Source organism: Monodelphis domestica, chromosome 1 (genome assembly GCF_027887165.1).
Source record: "Monodelphis domestica isolate mMonDom1 chromosome 1, mMonDom1.pri, whole genome shotgun sequence".
NCBI classification, from domain to species: domain Eukaryota; kingdom Metazoa; phylum Chordata; class Mammalia; order Didelphimorphia; family Didelphidae; genus Monodelphis; species Monodelphis domestica.
In genome coordinates, this window is record NC_077227.1 from 73,034,607 (window position 1) to 73,049,511 (window position 14,905).

The 14,905-nt window shown below is 36.9% G+C and overlaps 1 protein-coding gene across 2 annotated transcripts in view; it reads left to right on the forward strand.

The window, feature by feature from the left end:
* Positions 1-762: 762 nt before the first annotated feature.
* The window catches only part of WDFY4 (WDFY family member 4), a 371,719-nt gene continuing 357,576 nt past the window's right edge, over positions 763-14,905 (forward strand). Inside the window, exon 1 of one of the 2 annotated variants that reach the window (XM_056800705.1) lies at positions 763-1,101. The gene's annotated coding sequence lies outside the window, so the exon portion shown is untranslated. The remainder of the gene's footprint in view (positions 1,102-14,905) is intronic. The other variant, XM_007478602.3, reaches the window with a different exon arrangement.

The window sequence follows — 14,905 nt, forward strand, 5'->3', positions numbered from 1 at the left end:
GTTCTTCAAATATTTACTAGTTATTTACTAGTAATAAATATTACAAATATTTACTAGTTGGGTCTGGGCAAGTCACCTAACCTTTGTCAGCTCAATTTCAAGAACTATAAGACGGGGTAAAGAATAGCAGCTACTAAGGTTATTGGGAAGATCAAATGAGATAATATATGTAAAGCACTTAACGTAGTGCCTGGTTCATAGTGGGTGCCTAATAAGTATTTGTTTCCTTCTTTGCCTAAGTTTCTTATTCAAAATACAGCCCTGATTAGAACCCTGGACTCTACTAGCCAGATCAGTGCCCCTTCCCTTTAACCACACTAGGAATTTCTGTTAATGTGTAGTTTCCAGTTTAATGCTTGGCTCTGGTGAACGAGTCTCTCTCCTGTACTCAAGTTATGAGCTGAATTGTATCTGAAGAAAAATATAATTGAGCTCTTTTTGAAAATCCTTCAGTTCCCATGATCTGATCCTGAGCTTTCGCCCTCCCAGTTTGCAGAGAAACATGTAATGGTCTTTGGCCTTTGCAGCTCTGGTTTTGAGTAAGAAGTGTATGCTGGAAATGGTCCCCTGGGCTCCAGACTTTTTTGGTTAAAAAAGGAGTCAAAGGTCACCTTCCTGTACAGCCTGGTTGCCTCTGCAGGAACTCAGGCTGCTGTTGTCACCAGCTTGGATTAAATACAAAATGAAACTCTCTCTGCTTCCTCACTTCTGCTTTCTCCAGGAAATAAGCCAAGAGCCTATTTGCATGATTCACAGAGAGAAGTTGAAAAAGCCAGTGGGAGTTGTTGAAGATTGAAGGGGCTCTGGTGCATGTTGGCCTTCTATGCAAAGCCATCCAGTGGAGTCCAGATTCCTGGGGCTCAGATGCAGCTGGAGTCCCCTCAAGGAAGGCAGCTCTGGACAGATACCTCAGATAGGTCAAAGAGGCTTTTCTGTCAGCGCAGGCAAGATCAACCCTATCTTCAGGAGCTCTGAGTCCATCTGTGGTTGACAAGGGCCAAGCCTATCTTGATAAAGATGTTGTAAAATGCTGAGTGGTCCAGACTGATTGGATCCTTGAAAATCTGGAGCTGAGGAGGTGAACTCAGGCAAAGGGCTCAGGTAAGAAGCAATTCAGGTTATAATGAAAGCCCAAGTAGGGCTATAAGTCAGGCTAAAAGTAGATTCGTATCTTTTATGTGTTTTGGTCAAGTTGTGTATAATGTGTTTGTAATTTAAAGACAAGTGGTTTGTCCTCCTTCAACCTTCTCCAGAGCAGTGTCTAGCTGTTATATGAAACCCCAAATTAAGAAACAGGTACGATTCTTTCCTTTATTTTGGGGACTGCTCTGCCAAGGATGGGCTAAATGCAAAGTTAACCTGAAGCAGGGCAGACCTGAGAGCAAAATTGTCAAATGAGTTATTGATTTTTATTTCTATTGCTAGTTTCCTCCTTCACAGAATGTTAGAACTGAACCCCTTATTTGACAGATGAGGAAACTGTGGTCAAAATGGACCTGTCTGAGGTCACAAAGGTAATAAGAGGCAGAATCATGATTTTTAGAACTCAGGTCTTCTGACTGCAACTTCAAGCTCTTTTGTACTTCACTGGGCTTCCTCTACTCCTCCTCAGATGCACAGAACCCCCTGAATAGCGGGACTTATTGGAAAAGCCTTTGAATTAGGTTGGGAGTCAGGAGGCTTAGTTTTGCCAGGAAGTAGATTGTAAATTAGATTGGGCTTAACTACCCTTTCCTTCCATTTCTACATTATCTGTAAGGTCCTTTCCAGCCCTCATATCACGTTGCAATCTGTGCTCACCTTCCTCCATTGTACTTCCTAACTTTGGTCAGTCTTCCTTGACTTTGGTGTGTGCTTTAGAAATTTTTCTGCTTTCATTGTTTCTTATTATATTTTATCAGTTCTTTTTTTTCCCCCCAAAAGCCTCATTCTTTGCTAGCTAATACCTAATGAATCTGATCTAACTGGTCATTTCCTCTTTTGGCTTTCATAAGGCTTTATGCCTATCTTATGAATTTCAACTTGTTTTTGTTCGTGACTTATTCTTCTCACTTCTAGATAATAAAATCTTTGAGGGTGAGGGCACAATGGTTTGACATCAACTACTTGGTAATATGTAGGCTTTAGACTATAAACTGTTGAGCAGTTGGTTATTTACATTCATAAAATAGTGAACTTCTTACATCAATGAAATAAGAGAATTGGCAAAAGGAAAAAAAAACTGGTTAGGCTGACCTGAGCTACATACTAACACATGTGGCTCATTTCCCATAATATTTTAATTTCGAGATAGTTGTCTGGACAAAATGACTTAAAACAAGACATTAGTGTAATGGTCTGGGAGGCTGTCAGTGCAAAGACTACTGCTTTGAGTTTGAATCTTGGTTTAGCACTTCGTACCTGTATAAAGTTGGGCAAGTCACTGAACCTCTTTCAATGAATCACAAGATGCGTATTTCCCAAAGGAGGGAGATGGGCTAAATGACTTCTCTGATCATTTCCAGATATTTCATTTTATGCAGTTCCATAGGTTTGAGGTGGCAGGGGAAACCCAGGGCCCTTCAGTGGACACAGTCCAATCACAGTAGGCAGTCATTTGCTTTGCTAGTCTTTATGACTGATGAAAAAAAGGTTGATCAATTTTACTTAGGAATTGCAGGTTATAGGCAGGTGGGCTCTATTTTTACACATTAGGAAACTTGTATTTTATCCTAATGCAATTATCTTCCACATAGTTGCAAATAAGTCATATAAACATAGAACTTTGACTATATTGTATATGTATATATTTATATATTTGATTATATGTACATATATGTATATAACATATGTATATGTTATGGTTATATGTATATAATCCATATTTAATGGAATGAAGCTGGGTGATGTGGCTGCGCTGATTGTCCATAGGGAATTGGACTCTAATGTGGTAAATGCAGAGCAAAATTCTATGAATAGCTCTTAAAAGATCTGTGAGACCATTAATTATAGTGTAGGCAGTCCCAAAGTAAATCATGTAAATATTAATTTATTTCATATATATTTCTCTTTTACAATTGAATTTACATTAACAAGCATCAGATGAACAATTTTTTTGAAACGTCCCTCTAGTATTACCCTTGCAAAAAATTCACATTTGAGTTTTATTTTTTCTTGATAAGAAAGCTAAGATTGAAAAAATAGCACAGAATAAGTTGCCATATCAGTACTTCTTGACTGGGAGGTTTAAAAATTACTCTCTAGATAGCGCTAAAGGGGCAGAGACTTGGAAAAGCTGAATTCACTACTTAAGGGTCTATCTAAGTGAATCAAAGCAAATTGGAACATTTGGTGTTCAGATTTAACCTAATTCAAGTTCATGTGTAGGGCAACATTCTCAAAAGATTTCCTAAGATAGCATAGTTGTGAACCTTGAAAAAATTATTTTGTCATTTTGAGCCTCAGTTTCATCACCTTTAAATTGAAGGGGTTACAGTACTTGGTCTTTAAAGTCATGCTCAGCACTAACATGTTGCTCTAGAATAACTATGTGCTAGCCACCACCTAGAGCAAGAACTGCTTGATATCTGGCATAGATACAGAATTTTATGATTTATATTTTGCAAATGTTAAGAGATAATATGGCATAATGGACAGAGAGCTATAATCAGAACCAGGAAGACCTGGGTACCCTAGAAAATGCTCCAAGATTGTAGGTTGCAGAAAGGATGATGATCTAGATTGGAGGAGGGAGTTTCCTCACCTAGGAGCTCTCTATTTCAATTAAATTACAGGTTTTATACATAGCCCAATAGTTTACAAACCACTTTCTTCAAAATAATCCTGTGAGGTAGATGGAACAATAACCATTATTCCCATCAAATAAATATTAAGATGGGGGCTTAAATAAAATTAATGACAAAAGCTATAATGATTCTAGTAATATTACTGTTATATCCTATGTGAATCTCTCCAGCTATCTTGATGGACACTTGTTGGGGATATTGGAAGGGGATTCTGGTGTGGGTCTAAGTTGGACTGCTTGAGTTTTGTGATAATTTCCAACTCTGAAATTATATGAGTTTATTTTTAAACCCTTATTTTCCGTCTTAGAGTCAATACTGTGTTTTGGCTCCAAGGCAGAAGAGTGGTAAGGGCTAGGCAATGGGGGTCAAGTGACTTGCCCAGGGTCACACAGCTGGGAAGTGTCTGAGGCCAGATTTGAATGAAATTATATGAGTTTTAAAGAAAATTTTAATGAAAACCTTTCCGTTTTGTTTCAGAATTCTAATGTACATTAATTCTATATAAAATATGTAAAAATATTTTCTCTTTTGCAGCATTTGAAACTACCTTTCCAACAACAATAATGATAAGCTAAAGAGAATTGGGGTAGCAAAATGCTTTCTTCCTAACAATGATGTGAGTTAGTATTGAGGGTATTATTATTCCCACTTCACGGATAAAGAAGCAACAACTTATTTTTGGGACAGCTTGGTGACACAGTGTCTGGAGACAGTGTCTGAGGCACTGGGTCTGAAGTCAGGAAGAGCTGCATTCAAGTTCAGTCTCAGAGAATTACTAGCTTTGTAACTCTGGGCAAGTCACTTTTTGTTTGCCTCATTTCCTCATTAGTAAAAATTAGCTAGAGAAGGAAATGGCAAACCACTCCTGTATCTTTGCCAAGAAAACTCAAAATAAGATCATGAAAATTCAGACATAACTGAAATGACTGATTAACAAATGCTAATGTATATAGAATATTGAAATTGAACTTTGGAAGATTTTGGTTCAAAATTTTCCTCTGAATCTTAACAATAGGTGACCAAGGAAAAGTCACAATCTTTCTGGGCCTCAGGCAATTATCTAAAACTAAGTATTTAAATTGTGTTATGATTGGCATTGGTAGAGGGAGTTCCTATGATGTATCCCTATTTAACAGATGAGAAAACTAAGGCTCACAGAAATTAAGTGACATGACCAACTAGCAAGTATTATTGTTAGAATTCAAATTAAGATATTTCTTGATTCTAAAATTTAGGCTATTTTGTATTGCATTGTATTATCTCACTCTTGTCACTATAATACAACTTGTGTATTACTCATCTTTTAATACATTTAAATGCAATGGTAGTATTTGCATGTCTACCTCTGAATCTTGATCTCAGAACTTTGTGTTGACTGAAAACAAAAATATATGCTTATTAAAATCTTTCATTTTTACTTTCTTTTTATTTCAGTCAGAAATACCCTTATTTTTTAATAACTGCTGGAGCTAGAAGGTGCCTTAGCTGGTAGTTAAAAAAATCCCAGTAGAGAGTAATTGTTCCTCTTACCAATCTGATCAGCTCTCCATATTGACTATACATAATGCCAATGAATTAAATCTAAGATTCCAAGAAGCGAAAGTGGTCCTCCAACATTTTTGAGAATTGTCCCTGATTTCTTGAGCAGAAAGAAAGCTAAGAAAGGTTAAAGTTTACATGAACTTGGTAGAGTCTTAAAGAGAGCCTTCACTAGAAACTATGCCACAGAAGAGTGGCATAATGGTGTGCTCAACTGAGAGGGTAAGGATGGATAAACACAACCCTGTAAAGGAGTGGGATGGGTGAAGGGAGAACAGAGATCCCAGAGCTTGAGAAAGATATGAGGAAGGATATTTTCCTATTTCAATTACTTATAATTGATGATGTTTTTTGTTTACATGATGCTGAAAATTTGCAAATGCTATCTGAAAATCCTAAATTCAGCACCCAGAGGTTAAGCTCCAGTTACAACTCTGGTCTTAATAATCCACAGAAGTCATTAAAACAGCTAAGGAACAGATTAAGCTTAGCCAATTTTTTAGGGAATCAGCTACATTGGGAGGGAAAAATGAGTGAGAAATTAACATCATGTACAGTGTTTTTCATCAAGCCTCTTTTTTTACAGCTCCATTATCTAAGAAGGTATGGATGATCAAAGGGAGGTCATTTTAAATCAAGTTCGTACATCTATATGGAATCTATTACAGAAAGGAAAAGCTAGATAGAACCAAAGGTAGCCCCCATATCAGAGAGCTCAAATCTGTGTTTTATAGGGACTGCTTGCTATCCTCCAAAGTATATTCTGTAATCCTTTGTCCCTTTGTTTCAAGAGTAGGAAGAGGGTCTAAGATTTAGATAATAATAGTACTCATAGGTAGTCTCATGAAGCAAATATACTAGTTGAGGTCAAGACCACTGACAGACCCTAGAAAAGAAGATTTCATTGAGTCATAGATTTATAGAAAGAAGGGACTAAGACACTTCCCAGCTGTGTGACCCTGGGCAAGTCACTTGTCCCCCATTGCCTAGCCCTTACCACTCTTTTGCCTTGGAGCCAATATACAGTATTGACTCCAAGACGGAAGGCTAGGGTTTCAAAAAAAAGAAAGAAAGAAAGAAGGGGCCATGGAGACACTCTTAGTCTTAACAGCTCCCTCATTTTACAAATAGATGAACTAAAACTCATACAGGTTAAATAACTTGCCCGTGGTCATACTGCATTCCAGTATGACCTCAAAAAATTCAGTCATGTTAGTTATATACAATTTCAGGGACAGAATGCTTAGCTCTAAAGCTTCTGTCCTGGCCATGATGAAGCAGAAGGGAGACACTAGCACGAGAATGTTGTTTGACAAATGGCAGTCATCGATAGTTAAATCTGACGGCTACTTTTGTCTTTAACTTTCTAGCTGCTTGTAGCTACATTTGTAAGAAAACTTAAATTCACTTAGAAGTAGTTTTCTTTTCAGGAGAGGGAGTGTGGCATAGTAGATTGAAGGGATTTGGAATCAGGAGGACCCAGGTCCACTTGTGTGCCTATAGACAGATCCCTTCATCTCTCCATGCACCAGGCAAACTCATACTATAAGTTCCTAGTAAATTGACCAGATGTATCAGCAAATAGAATTTCCACACGAGGGAGTTCCTTACACTGATAAAATTATAGGACCAGATATCATCACTGTCATCATCTTTATCTATATAAACTGTGGTTTTAAGTCCAAAATGTCAAATATGGAAATTATGTAAGCAAACCAAATTGTGCATAATGCATTGTGATGTTTCAAAATAACCTAAAGAGGCTGAGATCAGTTTTGCAAGTGTTCTTTTGTTTTTCTGAAAATTTCCTTTAGATTTATCGTCAGTCAAACTATTCCATGTGTAATCAACAATATGGAAGTTGCTATACATATTGAGAAAGAAAACTGAACCTAATTAGGAGAACTCAATTATGTTCCTCTATTCCTTTTCTACTGGTAAAACCCTAAAGGTGTGCCAGAATATACAGACATTGCTGAAGTTCAAAAAAAGGAAGTTCAGAAAACAGAGTATGTTTCTCCTAAATGGCTATATTTTTCACCTATCAGAATCTCCACCTCTGACCACTATGGAATATATGTATGTGTATACATATATGATTATAATATTTAGGAATACATGCATGTTATATAATTATGACATTTAATGTCATACTAATATGATATTTAATCCAAAGTTGAATGAAATTGCACATCAGTGTATATTCAAAGGACACTTCTTCTATGACCATAGTAAGTTATCAATAACTATTTATTTAATTGAAACTGATCCTCTTTGACCTCCATGCCAAAACTTGGAAATATTTTCCATCTTTACCCTCTTCATTCTCTTGATGACATTGAAATTGGTTGACCACTCACTCCTTTGTCTTCTAATTCATTGTTCTTATTTTCTACACAAACCTAAACAAACGCAACCCTCTCAAATATCTATCTATCTATCTATCTATCTATTTATCTATCTATCTATCTCTCTCTCTCTCTCTCTCTCTCTATCTATCTATCTATCTATCTATCTATCTATCTATCTATCTATCTATCTAATACCCTCCCCAAAGCAGTTAAGTGAAATTTCACTAAAGGTAATAATGTGCTTGCTTTGGAGAATTTTTAATAAAATATTGAAGCCATAGAGAGGGAAGTTAGCACCTTCATGAGAATGACCCACAAATTTGTAAAGTGATGCATATTTTTTTATAAAAAGAGTAATTAAAACTAATGGTTGACATGAATTTACATGACATGAATCTTAAATGTATTATTTGTTAAAAGAAAGCAAGAAATACTTTAACTTCACTTATTTAGTAAAAGTTGTATAGCTAGTTTTTACTTTAGTTATTATTAATAAACTTTAAAAATATAATAGTTATTGCATATTAATTTAAAAATCTACAAAGTATTGTTGATTACATTTGGTCTGAGTTCTTTTGCTGTTTAATATTATTTTCATTTGTGTAGTTGTATATTTGTGTGTGTGCGTGTGTGGGTCTACTTTACTCTATGACTTCTTACAAGTCTTTTCCTATTCCCTCAACCTGTCGTTGTCATTGTTCCTTACATTCATATACCAGTTTTTTAAATCAACTGTTGGGCTCATAGTTAATTTCCACATTTTTGCTCTTACATATAGTACTGTTAACAGTATTTTTCTATATGTGATGTTACTTTTAATAGTTTCCTTGCTATAGTACCAGCAGGATGATTGCCAGGTGCAAGGGTAGGAATAATTTTACTTTTTTTGCATAATTCCAAATTAATTGTAAGAGCAATTCACAGTGCTATTAGCATCCATTTCTTTTCTAAACATTCTTTCTGTTCTATTTCCCTGACCATTCTGTCTTTGTTTCTTTCCTAGCTCCCCCTCCTCTTCCTTCTCCCTGACTGTGGATGTCCTTGAAAACTTAGATTTTTTTCCCTCTGTTTTTATACTCATTGTCTTAGTGAACTCACTCACTCTTGTGGATGACTTTCTGCTAATGACTCATCAGTACACATCTATAGCCTTGATCACTCATCAGCTCCCTAGTCACCTACTTATGATCATTTGCAGGATTCATGATGAGTTCAGCCCGATGCTTCATACTTTTCTGAAATTCCACAAGCCCTACATCAAAATCATCATTGGTAAAGTCAACAAAACTCTGGACTGTGTGAATCAATACATATCAGCCCTATCTCTGCTACTGACCACTCCACTTCAGTTTCCTCATCTATAGAATGAATAAATTGGACTAGATAATCTATTCCATTCTATTTGAATAAAAATGCTTGCTGTTCTTTCCAGAGCACTCTCCATCCCAGAGCCTTTGTAGGGTCTATCTCCCATACCTGTAATGCCCTCTTTCCTTACCTCCACCTCTAAAAATTCCTGGCTTCTTTCAAAACTCCATTCAAATGCCACCTTCTTCATGAGGTCTTTCCCAAGCCCTGCATCTTCCACAGTCATTCCTTCTTAATATTACCTTCTTTCTACTCTCCATGTATGGCATACATACCTATTATTTACATGTTGTCTCCCCCATTAGAGATAAATAAGAGAACATTTGTGTTTACTACAGTACAGTGCTTGGTACATAGCTAGCACTATATACATGCTCATTTCCTTCATCACTTTCATTGCCTTATCCATTGGAATATACGTTCCTTGAGGAAAGGCACCATTTTTGTCTTTCTTTGAATGCCCAGTGCTTGGCACATAGAAGATTTTTTAATCCATTTGTTGTTTCACTAACCAATCTATGGAATAATAAAAAATACTTATTTTGAACTTGCTGCATGCCAAACTCCAGGCTAAGTACTGGGAATATAAATTGAAAAGTGATAGTCCCTTAGAGCAGTTTAACTTCACAGCAGGCAGAGTCCAGAGGACAAAACAACAAGGCAAATGGTTAAGACTCAGTAGATTTTGGGAAGTTTTTGCAGACAGATTGTCTCTGTATAGTGACTTTTGGGAAGACGGTATTGGGTTTGATTGTTGGCAAGCAGTAGGCATCTGGGTGTTTTCAGGAAAATGAAAGATTTCAGATGGGTGAGGGTGGAAGAGGTGCTCAGCAACTCTCCAGAAGGTTAAAGCTGGGCTAAAGTAGGGACTTCCTGAGGCCTGTGCTTGCTGGGTCTTTGGATAACTAGTTGGTGATTGGGTGATAGATAGGCAAGAGCTATAGAGAACACTGCTAGTTTTTGAATGAGATATACATGATATAAACTAAGATCATTGACCTCATGGAATTTCACCTCCTCTTTTAAAAAATGATTTTATTGATGGTTTTTTTATCACTTATAATTCCTTCATCTGTCCTTTTAGAGATTGACTCCCTATAATAATTAATAAGGGGAAGAAGAAAGAAAACAATGAGCCAAACCAAAGAATGTCTTGAAAACATATGTTTTATCCCTGTAATGTCCCCACTTCAGCAAAGGACATCAGGAGGGTGGCTTCTCATGTCTCTTCTCTGGGACCAAGCTTGGTCACTATCACTTTGCAATTAGTTTTGACTGTTTTGTTGGTTTTTTCACTTACTTTGTTGTTTTATGTCAGTTATATTTTTCAGACTGCTTATTTCACTTCATACTAGTTCATAATACTCAAGTCTGTCTGCCTGTCTTCTCTATATTAATCATGTTTGTGATTTCTTACAGCATAATATTATTCCATTCCATTTATGTGCCACTTCCCAATTGACAGACAGTGATTTTGTTTTCAACTTCTTCCTACTCTGAAAAAGTGCTGTTATAAATATTTCAGCTTATGTGGAGCCTTTCTGTTTTTTGTTTTTGGTCATTAACCTCTTAGAGACACATGCCTGAGCATGGAATCTCTGGGTCAAAGAACATTTTATTGAGGCATTTAGGTACAGCAGTGGAATGAATATAATATTTGTAAAAAGCTGTAGAAATCTATTCCAAAAGTGTTCTGTCTCACTACCTTTTTGGTATTAAATTGAATGCTTTAATTTCTTAATAATGTTATATATAATAACAGTAATAATGATTATGACAGTGTTGATGACCTACATTTCAAGAATTGGTGTTTATTTGATTACAATTTGCACAGTTAGATTTGGAAGGTAGGCTTGATGTATATGCATTTTGGAATGGCATAGATATAGCCAGGAAGTGTTATGATGGGCCTAGATAGGGGCAAGATATGGTTACAGTACCTAGTACCCAGATCACTAATCAAGCTTCCAAGGAGCTTGAATTCCAGGAGGAAGAGAAGGCTGATGTGAGTGTATATAAAGGTCAAGGGGAAGAATAGAGAGAGAGAAGAGTAGAACTGAGTAGAAAGTAGAGAGTAGAGAGATTGACAGTAGAACATTGAGGATTATCTTCTACTTGAAGCTATTCCTGATCCTGGTCCTACTCCCATTCCCCACCCCCAACCAATATCTGGTGCCTTTCTTCTGATACTACATTTTATCTTCTTTGCATATATTGTGTAGGGCAGTAAGGTGGTATAATGGATAGAGAGTCTGCCCTGGACTCAGAAAGACATGAGTTCAAATGTGGCCTCAGACACTTCCTAGTTGTCTGACCTTGGGCAAGTCACTTAATCCTTTTTGCCTTAGTTTTCCCATCTATAAATTGAGCTGGAGAAAGAAATGAGAAACCATTCCAAATATGTTTGCTAAGAAAATTCCAAATAGGGTCATGATGAGTTGGACATGACTGAAATGACTAAAAAACAATAATATATTGGGTATATACTTATATGTATAAATATTGTTACCTAATAGAATGTAAAGTCATTGAGCACAGGAATTATTTAGTACTTTTCTTTTTATTTCCAATACATAACATAGTGTCTGACATATACTATGTTAAAAATATTGGTTGGGAGCAGCTGGGTAGCTCAGTGGATTGAGAGCCAGGCCTAGAGATGGGAGGTCCTAGGTTCAAATCTGGCCTCAGCCACTTCCTAGCTGTGTGACCCTGGGCAAGTCACTTGACCCCCATTGCCTAGCCCTTACCACTCTTCTGCCTTGGAGCCAATACACAGTATTGACTCCAAGACGAAAGGTAAGGGTTTAAAAAAAAACAATATTGGTTGATTGATTAATTGATACCCAACTTAAGTGGCTGGGAAGAAAAAGAACCATGAAAGAAGCACTCAGAGAACCACTGAACCTGTGTTCAAGTTCCTCCTCCTATGTCTACTGGCCCTAAGTAAGACCTTGGGAAACAAAGGGTGAAACAAGTTTCCAAGAATAGTGGCCAATATTGACAAAGGCTGCAAAGAAGACAAGGAGGATGAGGACTGTCAAGGGTACCACCATCCTTTAAGTTTCCCAAGCAGGCAAAGTAGCTTCCCTCCTCCACTCCTTACTGTCTCACCCAATCCCATGTCCAAACAATGATCATGTCTTGCCTTTCATTTCACCTTACTAATATCTTTTGTATATGCTCCCTTCTCTATTCTGACATTGCACTCATTTTGGTGTAGGCTCTTCTCAACTCACTCTTTCTGTGACCTGTTCATTGGTCTTTCTTCCTCAAGTCTCTCCCTATTCCAGTCAATATATCTTCCAATAAGCTATAATCTTCCTAAAAGGCAGATTTGACCATGTCATTCTTCTATTCAATGAAATCCAGTGGTTTCCTGTTACCCCTTGAATCAAATATTGAATCGTCCAGTTGACCTTTAATCCCCTTCTACCTAATGTGTCCCCTTCCTATCTTTCTTGTTTTCCAGTATCGTAATCCCTTCTAGTCTGTGATCCAGTGACACTGGCTTCCTTGATGTTGCTTGCACAAAATATTTCCACTGGCTGTCCATTATTCCTGGAACTCATTCCTCCTCAGTTCTACCTCCTGTTTCCTCTAGCTTCTCAAGTTTCAAATATAGTCATACATTCTGCAAGAAGCTTTTCACAATACTTAATGTTGGTGCCTTACCTCTAAGACTACATCCAATTTATCCTGTCTACACTATGCTTGTACATGGTTGTTTGTATGTTGTCTTATCTTCCTCATTAGATTTTGAGTTCTTGGAGAACTGAGATGGTTTTTGTTTCCTTTGTATTCCTAGCTTTTAGCACAATGCTTGGCACATAACAGTGCCTTAAAAAACACTAGTTGACTGAGCTCATGATGGCATAGAGATTTAGTGGGAAGAAGAGTGGGAGACACTAGAGGTGGGAGGTTGTGGCTAAAGGGTTGAATTTCAAAGATCTGGATCTTGGAGATTAAAAGTACTGTTTAATAATAACATTTAAGATACAGAGCAGCTAAGAGATATAGTGGATAAAACATCATGTTTGGATTTAGGAAAATCTAATTTCAAATCCAATCTTTGGCACCAGCTGTGTGACCTTGGGCAAGTCTTAACTCTGCTTGCCTTAGTTTCCTTCTCTATAAAATGAACTGGAGAAAGAACTGCAAACCACTCTTGTATCTTTGCCAAGAAGACTCCCAATAATATCCCCCAAATCAGAACTAAAATGACTGAGTAACAACAGTGTTTATTTTATGTGTGTATGTATATGGTTGTGTCATAGACCCCTCTGGCAGTCTGGGCAAATTTAGGGGCTCCTTGGAAGAATGTCAGACATGACAACAATAATATCTAAGATGTGACTGTGCTGGTGTATTACTAAAGAGATATGGATAAAGAGGACATTGCTGATCTCTTACCTAAGTTAAATTAAATTTGTTCATATTCAGTGTTAATGCTATCTCCTCAAAAATAATCTTTAACATTTCCTTCTCCTTCATGTACTAAATGTAATATTGTTGTGTGCTGATCATTTTCCCTTTCAATCTGCTTTTCAGAATGATTATTTTATTTCTATTTTCACTGTCACCATCCTAATGTAGTCCCTCATTACTTGAAGCCTCGTTTATAGTAACAATCTCCAAGGTAATATTTCGCCCCTTTCTCTCTTCCAATGTATCCACTAATCCCCCCAATTCCCTAATGGGGAATCTTCTGCTTTTCCAAGGCAGGAACTATGTCTAATCTAAAATTCACATCTCCCACAGCATTCCAGGTATCGAACACTCTTGCTATATATGTGGATTGCATTTTAATGAGGAATATACCACCTTTTCAGAACTTTGGGCTTGCCTCTTGCATCTGGCAGATCTGTTTGTGTGTGGCAAATGATTTGAAAAGCAATCAGATATGTAAAGACAGAGAGAGGGCCCAAGCACATTCTACTTCCTATATTTTATGAACTACTGCTTGCTTTCTCCTTGGCATTCTGACTCCACCAAGGCTTTTATTTTTAATCTTCATTTAACTAACATTCCACTTATGAATAGTTTCCCTCATCCCTTTCTGGTGAAATGGAACTTTTTACTCATAACAAAAAGAACTTCTACGAAACTCCTCAGAACCTCTGGTTCCTCATCTGTGTTGTTTGGTTACTTTATTCACGTCTTACCTCTTCTTGACCCCTATTTGGGATTTCCCTGGCCAAGATACTAAAGTGGTTTGCCATTTCCATCTCCAGCAAATTTTATAGATGAGGAAACTGAGGCCAACAGATTTAGTGCCTTGCCCAGGGTCACACAGCTAGTAAGTGTCAGAGGCTAGATTTGAGCTCAGATTTTTCTGACTCCAAAACCATTATTCTATCCACTGAGCCACCTACTTCTTCTCATCTATAAAATGGTAATAATAATGCTTCTGCTACCTATCATAGAATTTTTGTAAGGAAAAGACTTTGTAGACTATATAGAAATAGGAATATAGGCTAGAGCTATCCTACTTTAAAAAAAATATATAGATAGTCCCAGATTAAAAAAATCTGCCTCTACTAATACAAGTCAATACTATCTCTACAATTGTAATCTTGGAGGTTTGCCTAATGTACCAAGAGATTAAGTGACTTTCCCAAGGTCACATGTAGCCAGCATATTTCAGAAGTGGATCTTGAACCCAGGCTCTAAGCCTAAATCTTTAAACTCTCCATTATGCTGTCTCTCATATAGACTACAGTACCATATAAATGTATCATCATCATCATTAATTGATCAGAGGAAGAAGTAGTATTGTTAATAGAAAACTCTCAAAACCACAAAGACTTGTATTCCAGTCCTGGCCCTTAAACCTTGAGTAAATTAATTGAACCTTTCAAT